We start from the raw sequence: 10,309 nt of genomic DNA on the forward strand, positions 1-10,309 counted from the left end.
TCTGGCACTGCACAGGACTTTTAATAACACTACTAATGATATGAAGTCAACTGACATGAAGTAAACTCACCAGTAGTATTTTGTGTTACCTTTGTTTTCTGCTTTACAGCAGTTTGATGCATAAGTATTGGAAATAGCGTGGCTTTGTTATTTTTGCTTTCAGAATGGTCCCAGTGACATTAAGGAAGTACTTAAGTAAAAATAACTATAACTGAGGATTTCCTACCAGTGGCCTGTTTTCCTAGATAAAACTGAATATTCCTTTATTTTTAGAGGATAAAAATAGCTCCTAAATAGCCTCTTGTGCCTTAGAATTGCAATATTTGGGATTCTCCATCAGGAGCGGTAGTGATTTCCCAAAGGACTTCTAAATAAACAAGCTCTATACTTCTAGGTAATTACTTTAAAGACAGTCATGGGGCAGACTTCCAGAATAGGCAATTTGAAAGCATTGATTGTAGGCATTATTGGACTGGATTTGGAGAAGAAAAAACAAAACCAAAGAAACACCACACACAGCAAACAATGCAAATACAAGTATTTGTTTGGGGTTTTGTTGTAGTCAGTAAAAATGTGGCCAGCTGATGAAGACTAGTCAGACAAGACCACTGTTTCTCTAGCACTTTTCTGCCTTTCAATGAAAGCAGAAGAAAAATCGTGTCCTACAAACAACTCATTTATATTAATCTCCTCTTGCCCTACTATATAAGGTAGCATTGAAGAAACTACTCCTGTCACTGGAGTTTTTATTGGTATGTGTGGTAGTGTAGAAAATGCCTGACCTTAACATTAATATGTGATGAGAAACCCTGGTATGTGTGGTGTGGGGAATGAACAGCACAGACAGTATGGCCAGAGAATTGCACCCAAAGTAGCTACAAGATGCCACATCTTTTGAAGCAGCTGTAAAACATAATTAGAGAAATATCTATATTTTCGAACACTATTGAATGCTATTACTTATATATTTCAATGCTATGGAGTCAGCCGCAGTAATAAGTACATTCGTCCTGTAAGCAAATATTAAATCATGTTGTTTTTTTCTGAAGAGAGAGAAAGCCTTCCAACTGTTTGACGTTTCCTTTCCACATTTTTATATTGCTGCATTTGAGAACTTTTCCTGCAGAGAGCAAGAACAAAAGTGTCAGATCCTTGGTACAATCTCCAAGTAGGGCTTCAGTAGGAGCAAACTGATGCTTGAACCTTTGCCAGCCTTTTGTAAAGGGCTGACTGGTCCATTATCTCATAGCAAATAAGTTATCAATTTAAGTGGATGGCTCGCTAGCTAATTTACCTCAATGAATCCTTTTCTTTTCCTCTGGGTTCCTGAATTTACTCAACATGAAGGTGTTGAGCCCTGTGGCAGGGATTTCTATCTGAGCCTGGCTAACTGGAGTTCATTCGGGTAGAGGGCCCCATGGTGCTGCTCCTGTCAGCTGATGAGTGCTCCTAACCTGCACATGCAAACTTAAAATTCTGTTTTACACAACTGCTTGAGCAAAGGTCTCTGTTAATAATGCTGCTGATCGCTGTAGCGGAGAGAGCACACTGGAAAGGAAACAGAAAAATCTCCAAAGCATTTTAGCAAATAACCAAGGGCAATTTATTTTTCCCCAACAGCATCGTTTGAACTAGTATTCCCTGAGTTATCACAAAGAACAGTAGAAACAAACTATTTTGTGTCTAACACCAATCTATAACAAGCAAGTCAGTCTGGAGGTGAGGAATGAGACTCTTCTGTTTCTTTGTTTCTCTGTAACACTCCCACAGAGTTCAGTGGTGCAATTCTCATTGAGGACAAGTACCAGTGACTGAACTGCTCTGTTAGATAAATTTTACCCCTACTGCCAAAAGAAAGCCTTTGCTCAGCATACCTCATTCTAAAGTGCCTGGTTCTTCTGAAAATCTTGCATTCGTGCAGGTATAATAGATGTGGAAAATGAATAAGAGGTTGAAGACATGACAGATTACTGTCAAATGGCAGGATATGGAGCATGGTTTGAGATGTTGATTTCACCTGCTGTGTCCCCATGACTTCTTTGGGCCTGAAAGCAGTAAAGCTGCATTAATGTGGTGCAGCTTCCAGGTTATTTGCTTTTACCTCTGGATAGGGCTCATGACCTTAGTTGCAGGCTGAGGCTGCAGCAGCAAAACTGCTAACTTGAAACTAGTGAGTCTGGATCTAGCTCATGAGCATGTGGGTGCACAGTGCAGATGTACCCTAGATTGACCTTGTAAGAATCAGCCATAGAAATGGAGTCTAACATACCATCTTTTCCTTCGTGAGACAAAATCCTGGAAATGCTTATTTGCCTTTAATTTTTTGTCTAGTTTGCACCACAGTTCTTCTGCCTGCAAAGACACAGGAAAGAAGGTCTTGCCTGTACGAAGCCTAGATTGGACTTTGAGATGGGGGCTCAGTCCTGGTTTGTGCCCGATGCTGCCTGTTTGTCTTTTTATAGTCATTCCCAGTGGTTGAAACAGCCAAAGCCACCCTGCTGCTCATGAAAAATGTGAGGTAAAGCCCAGGAAAGCCTGTGACACATTCCTATACCACAGAGGTAGCTAGAGATCAGCAGGAATAAAAGCAAAAAGTGGAAACAAAATCCGGATCTTCACACAACCATCACAACTATGTAGCCAGGAGCTAGAGTTGAAGAGTTCAAGCTTGGTACTGTCCTTGTAACTTCTAAAACAAATCAGGCAGCTGGAATAAAGGAGTGGGAGGCAGAAGCTCTGGGTATTGCCTCTGGTATTACACTTTGTTTCTGTGCTTTAGTTTCTATGGAATCCACCCCTGGACCAGTTCAGAGCAATTTAACAAGAAAACATGATTCTTGCTGCTGCAAACTCTGTGAAAAGTTCCCTCTTGCCAAGGATCAGTACCAGGCACATACACCTCTGGGATGGGGAAGTATGACTTGTATGGCCCAGGGGCCCTGGGAGGTTCTATGGGCAGTGGTGAACTTCATTGTCTGTAAATATCCATTTTGTATTAACATACGTTTTATTTTTTGATTTGAAGTTTGTTTACTTTGTTATGTGAATGTAATATGGGCAGCTGCGTGCTTTAAAACAATCCATATTTTTAGAAAAGTATGCTAGTAGAAGTGGAAGATAATTTAACACTTAACATGCTGATGTTCATGATTTGTGATTGAAAAAGGCCATGATTATATGTAAATGTCAATTTTACCAGTATCATTAAGTTATGTCTAATAAAACTTAAAGTCTAATTCATGCAATCCTTTCCACCTACTTCAGCATCTAATAAACAATGCAGCTGTTTCTTATACTGCACAGCACCACACCTGGCACCTCCACACCTCTCCAGAGACTGAAAAGGACCTTTATTCCCTGCAACCACCAGTGTCCACACAAGGAGATGCAATCTTTGATCATAATATAACAGACAAAGATGTATTGTGTTGTGATTTTCTTCTGTTATTTTTGCAGCTCTCTTACTTAATAGACTTGCCCCTTCTTTCTTAGGCAGCTGAGCATCCCGATCCAGGGCAACCTGATTCAATATAGTACTCTGAGTACTCCCGGTTTTGGCCCTGAAATAATGAATTGTAAAATGGCACTGAGGTGTCATATAAAGAGAGTTGAGATGAGAGAGAAAAACATGAGTAAGGAATTAAAACCTCTGTTCAGTCAGCTGTACTTGACCACAAGAGTAAAGCTGTGTTACTTATTAACTTTCCTTTCTGATCATGGGCAGGTTTATTAGTAACCATGCACCAGCTGGAACCAGAGAGATCTATTTTTCATTAGAATGTGAGTTTATTTGTTATGAAAAGATACATAGTGAGCCTTCCTTAATCTCTTTTGCCCTCCTCTAGAAGCCACAATAAGTCTGTTAGATGATTCATAAGTACTGTGGTTTGTTGCCAGGTAGCTGACATCCTATCATAAAGAGAGAGCGCGATCTATAAATAATTTGCGGAATGAACTGTGATTCACCAAAAATGCCATCTCTCCAGTCATTCCTCTGCTTCATTAGTTTTGCATAATTGAATTATTTCAAGGCTAAATATTTACATGCAGTGCAGCCCAAGGAAATCAGTATAATAATGGTGCACAAGCAACAGATTGTAAAAATCAGTAGGACCATGAAGATCTGGGAGATCTGAGCTCCCTATTTTCCTTGATTTATTCAAAAATCCCGCTCACAAATTGCAGCTGTGATACTGGCATTGTTAGCTGAAACTCCCAACAACTGCATCAGAAGCTGTTATTAGAAAAAGAACACTCTAAATATTCATTTACTAGACAATGTTTGCATGTATAACATCTTCCAACACCACATTATTCCCTGTTAATGATGACAGAACACAGTGTCAGGATTTGGGAGGCCTATGACACTTTCAGGGGCACAAAATATGTCATTAGATAAGGTGGAATGCAGGCCAGGAATCCCAGCCTCCAGCTGTGCAGAATTAAGGCCTAACAGCACTCGCATATGCAGTCAATGTCTCAGATGTGCCACCAAAGCCCCAGCTGTGCAGGTAACAGCAGCCAGGCACCTGACACCCTGGCAGTGCAGTTGCACACCCAGATGTGCAAGTGCGGGCTGTTGGTTGCTACTTATGTGGCTGAGGCCCCAAATTTTCACAGCTGTGGGCTTTCCGCTGAGGGTGTTTCGTCCCAGGGCTGAGCAGCTCCGGTGCCACCGAGCGGGGACGGACCCGCCGGGCGCCGCGACCCCCCCGGTCCCGCCCGCAGTCCCGGCCCGCGGCGGCTCTGGCCAAGGTGCTGAAACGGCCGCGCCGCTCCCGCGGCCGCTGTGCCCGGCTCGGTGGGGCGCGGAGGTGCGAGAGCATCGGGACAAGCGAGAAATCCCCCCTCGCCGGAGACACACCGCATGATCAGACCCGAACATTGTGCAATCCACACGAGGCGAGGTGGGAGGAACACCCTTGCCCGGTTACTAGTGCTCAAAGGACCCACGGTGGGCTTCGGTTAGAAGAATGACCTTTCTTTAACCTCGAGGTGATCTCTGCCTGATGACATGACTGGGGTTAAGGGACCAGGGAGAAATACCATGTGCACAGGGCTGCGTCCTTGGTAAACGTAACTGACACAGTTAACAGGTACAAACGGTGCTGGGCTCCTCTGCCCAGGCTGTGAGGCAGATGGGTAACGGGCAGGCTCATTCCAGAGACTGCATGCATGTCCAAATACCCTACTACATATATCACTGCATGTAGAGAAAGTGTCAACTGGAAAGATGCTCTTACCAGTCTTATCAACAGCAGTTTATTCCCGATTATTCCAGATACAGGAGGAACACATTATCAACTGCCTCCCATCTAGGACAGAGAAACCAAGAAATCCCTAGAATTTTGAGAAGTAACATCCTTTGTAATCTTTGAAACATTGCATATTTTTAATTGAGTATCAAGCTCCATATATTAAGCTTGATACTACTGAAACTTTTGTTACTAGGGAATTTAAATCATCCTTACTCTATGTTACAGCATTATGTAAACAATCCAGAAAGCAGTATAGGCTCCATTATGTTGGAAATTGTATTCAAAAAATCTTAACTGCTCTGTAGTGAAGTCTATTCTCATTTCCACTGTCTAGAATCCTAAATATCCTCCCTCTTTTCTAACAGTTTTTTCCTAGTTACACTATTATAAGTGGGACCTGAAACATATAAAGTGTTTCTCTGCTCTTTGCAGCATTTACTCTGGAATTACAGGACAGACAGCTGATAAAATTATTTTCTTAATCAAGAGACAGGAAATAATAAGAACTACCTTGCTGCTGCTCTCCTATTCTTTGCCTGTTTAGTCTCATTTGAAGCAGCACAAAATCATCTGTCAATTTCAAACAATGGTGTGGGGAAGAAAAAAAAGCAGCTTGTAGGCAGTTTTGGGTTTTAAGAAAAGTTGAACATCTCTTTTGGTTATAAACCCACATAATTCCAAGACAAGTAACTCCTCTTTCTAAGAAATACACACTCCTGGCCAGGCCTAGACAAAATCTTGCCCTGAGAATAGTGAAACCCAGGTCACCTCAGTTACAAGCTCTGAATATTACTTTTTAAAAAAGAATTCAGCTCAGCAGTATTCATGCTCAGTTATAACTCTTGCACCGACTTCGAATTCCAGTTACCTCACTCAGACAGTTAAACAGAACATGTAGGAATGACAGGATCCCTTCTTGATTGAGGAAATGGGGCTAGTTCTGATTACCTATGGGTCATGAAATATTAAATGATACCTTTCTGCAAGTGAATGGACAAGTCCTGATTTAATACTGGTAGGTATTGTTTAAACCTGCCAGCTTCAGTTTCCTTCAAAGATTGATATTTAGCCTGGTATTTTTTTTTTTCTTTCTTTCTCACCTGAAGCAATCAACAATGCTGCTGTGTGAAGGATGCCATGTTCCTCTACAAAAATTGCTTCATTTCAACAAAAGTATTTTTCTGAAAAAAAAAGGCTCATTTTTGCAATCTGTAAAAATTGAACTAATCCACTGAAATCAGCATGAGTTAGTACTACCCCTGAGAACAAAATGGAGCTGAAAGAGCTTCAAGTTTCTTCTTACTACAATACCTTTATCAGAATGAAATATCATTACCTCAATGGCCCTGTGGCCATTTCAGAGGTATATAAGCATTTGCTACCTATCTGTTAGCCATTCAATTACTCGGATCTCGATACTGTGTAAATATTTAACTACAAAAGAGGATATAAATCAGGGAAAGTAATTCTGTTTCATTCCACTGGTGGCAGTAAATCACAGGCTATTCAGACTACTGGGCTACACCCAAAGAACTGACTGAGCTGTGAACACAGGCAGACATTATCTAAAATTTCCTGTAAAGCAAGTCCTAATGTAATTCAGAATTCACAGGGGGAAAACTGGCAGCGTATCACAACTCCAGAAACCAGGAGCACTTACTACATCAGCCAGAAAGGGAGAAGATACTATTACCCAACTTTTGGACTAGTTCTCCAGCAGAAGTGACCAGAACACACCAAAAAAGAGAGCTGGGAGAGCAGATGCAATTGAGTGAGCCCCGGGATGCTAACAACATGGGCAGCAGAGAAAAGGAGTGGCCAGTGAATTCTGGTCTCATTCATCTTCTGGAATAGGCAAACAGGTCAGTCTGAGCATAACTGGAGGCAGCAGCATCATAGGACATGACCAGTCAGCCCTTGTGATCCAGGTTTGCGTGCTCTGTGCTATAACAAAGGTCCAGGAGCTGCCACAGGAGCAGCGATTCCATGTGCTGCTACTCCAGAGATGCAACGCTGTGTTCCCCATCACAACAGGGATGTGAGTTTTGTTGCATCTTATTCCCTAAATGCACTGCAAATTGAAAGCCAAAGTCTCCAAGGACATGGCTATTTCTATAACAACTGCAAATGCATGGGCTTTACCAAATGCTCAGCTTTACCAACAGCCACCAGGGACTGAGTCACTGTCACCATTCTCCAGTGAGCTGCCCCTGCAATGCCCTCTCTGGCTGACGTACAATCTTGGTGCCAGCCCTGGGGCCAGAATGATGGGCCACACTTCTCCAGTTCTAAGAGACGGCTAATACTACTGCTGGCTGGTGTTCTCTGTCAGGACTTGTTTATTCTCACATCCTTCTTTCTGCCTGTGCCATTCTCTGCCATCAAAACACTTCAGCCAGAGGAGTTACAGAGCCCTGCTGCATTCTCAAAAGGGACACCAAGGAGCCAAGAAACCAGCCATCTTTAGAAAACTGAGTAGGAGTGGGATGCTTCTACCATAAAAATGTGTCCAACCCTACCAACAACATATGATTGCCCTGGGAAACCTCACTCCAGGCCTCTGCTTACCCTTTGCTTTGCTCTGGAATGGGCATTTTAGCAGAGAGGAAATCAAGGCTTGCTCATTAAAAAAAAAAAAAAGTTTAATTTCCATCATTTTATGGCTTGGGGTTCATCCTCCCTGCTTGCAGGAGACTTCGTGTCGCCAGTGCCACCTGGTGGGCCCCAGCTCTACAGACCCCGCTCCCATGGTGGGGGAAGAGGAGGGTGCAGCCAGACGGCCTGGAACAGTCAAAATCTTCTGCAAGAGAGCACGACTGCAGCGAAGGCAGGCATAACCCCCCCACCTTTCTCAAAACCTTTTCCGAGCTACATGGCCTCACTTGGGGCTGCTGACAGTGGAAGTTAATCTGTCTCCGCACAGGCTGATTAGAAAGAAAATTCCTTTGGCCTGCCATCCTTTTCCGCTTGGCCCACGTGCAGGTACAAGTTTAGCAAGTGTCTGCAAGCCCCAGTGCATACAAACAAGCCTTGTGCAGCATTATATTTTGGTTTTCTCTACCCCACTTATGGCCTCCTCTGGCTAAAGTCAAAGAAAAACTGAAGCATCCAAGTAAATCAGCCTATTGCATTTTCTCAGCAGCTTAAAATGCTGTTCTTGGTGCCAAAAAAATGACAATTTGCTGAAGAACCAGGCTTGCAGGATGGTTTTATTGAAGCTATTTCTTTTTGCCTTGCCTTCTTGAAAAACATTGTTGGCAGTGGAACATGTCTCCAGACTCTCGAGTCCAGTGCACCATACTGAGCACACAGAAGCATATGCACGGCTCTGACAGAGTACAGAGGGTGTCCCAGCAAGAATCTGCTCCATGAGCACTTGCCTCCTACCATGGCCATCATAGGACAGGTCAAATTAATTGTGCCGTAACTGACAGCTGCTTAACAAAACCCTGTCAGAAGACAGTAGCCCAAATGTGCCTGTGTGTTAGCCACCCTGAGGGACAGGGCTGACCACCATTAACCACCTTGAGCGGAAGAACTTCAGGCCTGAGTGAGTCACAGCAGCCAGAGCCCTGGGCTGACAGCAGTGACAGCCCTCTTGTGTGGCTTGAGCAGACAGGAGAGGTGGACAGAGATGCTGGGGTTGGCTATGGGCTGGTTGGGGCAGAAGGAGCTCCTAGGATGGCACGGCTGCTCTTTAGCAAAAGATGCAGGTGATTTATTAATAAAGAAGCAAACCTGGCATCCCCAACAGCCATGCTCTGCAACACTACGCAGTCCTCTGTCCTGCATCTGAGCAGTTAAAACCTTCGTAACTATTTCTGTCACTAGAAAAGCTCAGGCTGCCCATGACTAACTGCAGAACTTCACCCTGTTCTCCTCTTCCACAGCAACATGTACACATTCAGGAACAGGGAGGAGAGACACAGAGCCCCAAAGACAAAATGATGACAAGAAAAGTGAGTTGTACAGTGAAGGAAACATTTACCATAACCATTACTTGTAATATATTATTTGAACAGGTCAAAGGCCTCCCGTTAAAAGCAAAAAGCAGAGGATGAATATCAGCTCAGAGGAAGGAATTAACTGCTAGGTTGCTCAGTAATAGTTCAGAAACACCTGCTTTACAGCAGTTTGGGGAAGTTTTAGAAGGACAGAACAGAAATAAAAGCATAACCTTGGTCTGGCTGTTGCTTGAGTCCAAGTCAGGAGATATAACACGTGCAAAGGGAAGCAGCAGTCAAAGCTGGAGTAAAGACGAGCAATATTTGTATATTTTATTGTTTTAATTTTCAGCCCGCTCTGAAATTGGCAGTTCATTTCAGCATGGATGCACTCAGCAGTTTGTGACACACTGTGCTGGTTTGCTCTGCCAGCTGTGTTGTGCCTGCCAACATTTGTTGAGAAATAACAGGAGGTCACACATGGTGTCAAAAAAAAATACCCCTGGCACAGTACATAGAAAAAGGCATTGTATTAGTGGCAATGAATTCAGACCTACTGATGGTGGAATTAATGAAATCTGTGGCTGGCACTTTCTTTGCATCCCAACAGAGGCTACAACAAACAAAGCAAACCTACTGGCCACTAGCCTATAGGATCGACAAACCATGCTTGTCCAAGGCAGCTGGAAGCCTTCCCTGGCAGGCCCTGAAGTGAAGAGGGGAATTGCACTGCTTACTCAAGACCTTTCTTCTCTTACTCTAAGGCAACAGGAAACCAAGGAGGTAGGTAATGTTCATGGAGGAAAAAGGGCAATGAATGGTGAGGAGCATTTGATGATTATTTTTCTTTGCCTTTCTTGATTTCTTAAGCTCTTTCTGATCTAGCTACAAGGAAGGAACATCTTTCCCTTTGGTTCTTACATGCCCTGAAGCTAAAGCCTATTTCCTGAGAACCAGCATTCACTCAGTCTTCTTTCCACTCCCGAGTGGTTACCAGTGTCTTTTAGGAAACTCTCAGAGGTATTTTTGCTGGCCTTTGTCTTTCCATTATCTTTATGTTAAGCAGAGACAACTAAGGACATATTTCTAGACAAGGACAAAATTCCT

The sequence above is a fragment of the Caloenas nicobarica genome, chromosome 8, assembly GCF_036013445.1.
Source record: "Caloenas nicobarica isolate bCalNic1 chromosome 8, bCalNic1.hap1, whole genome shotgun sequence".
NCBI lineage: Eukaryota > Metazoa > Chordata > Aves > Columbiformes > Columbidae > Caloenas > Caloenas nicobarica.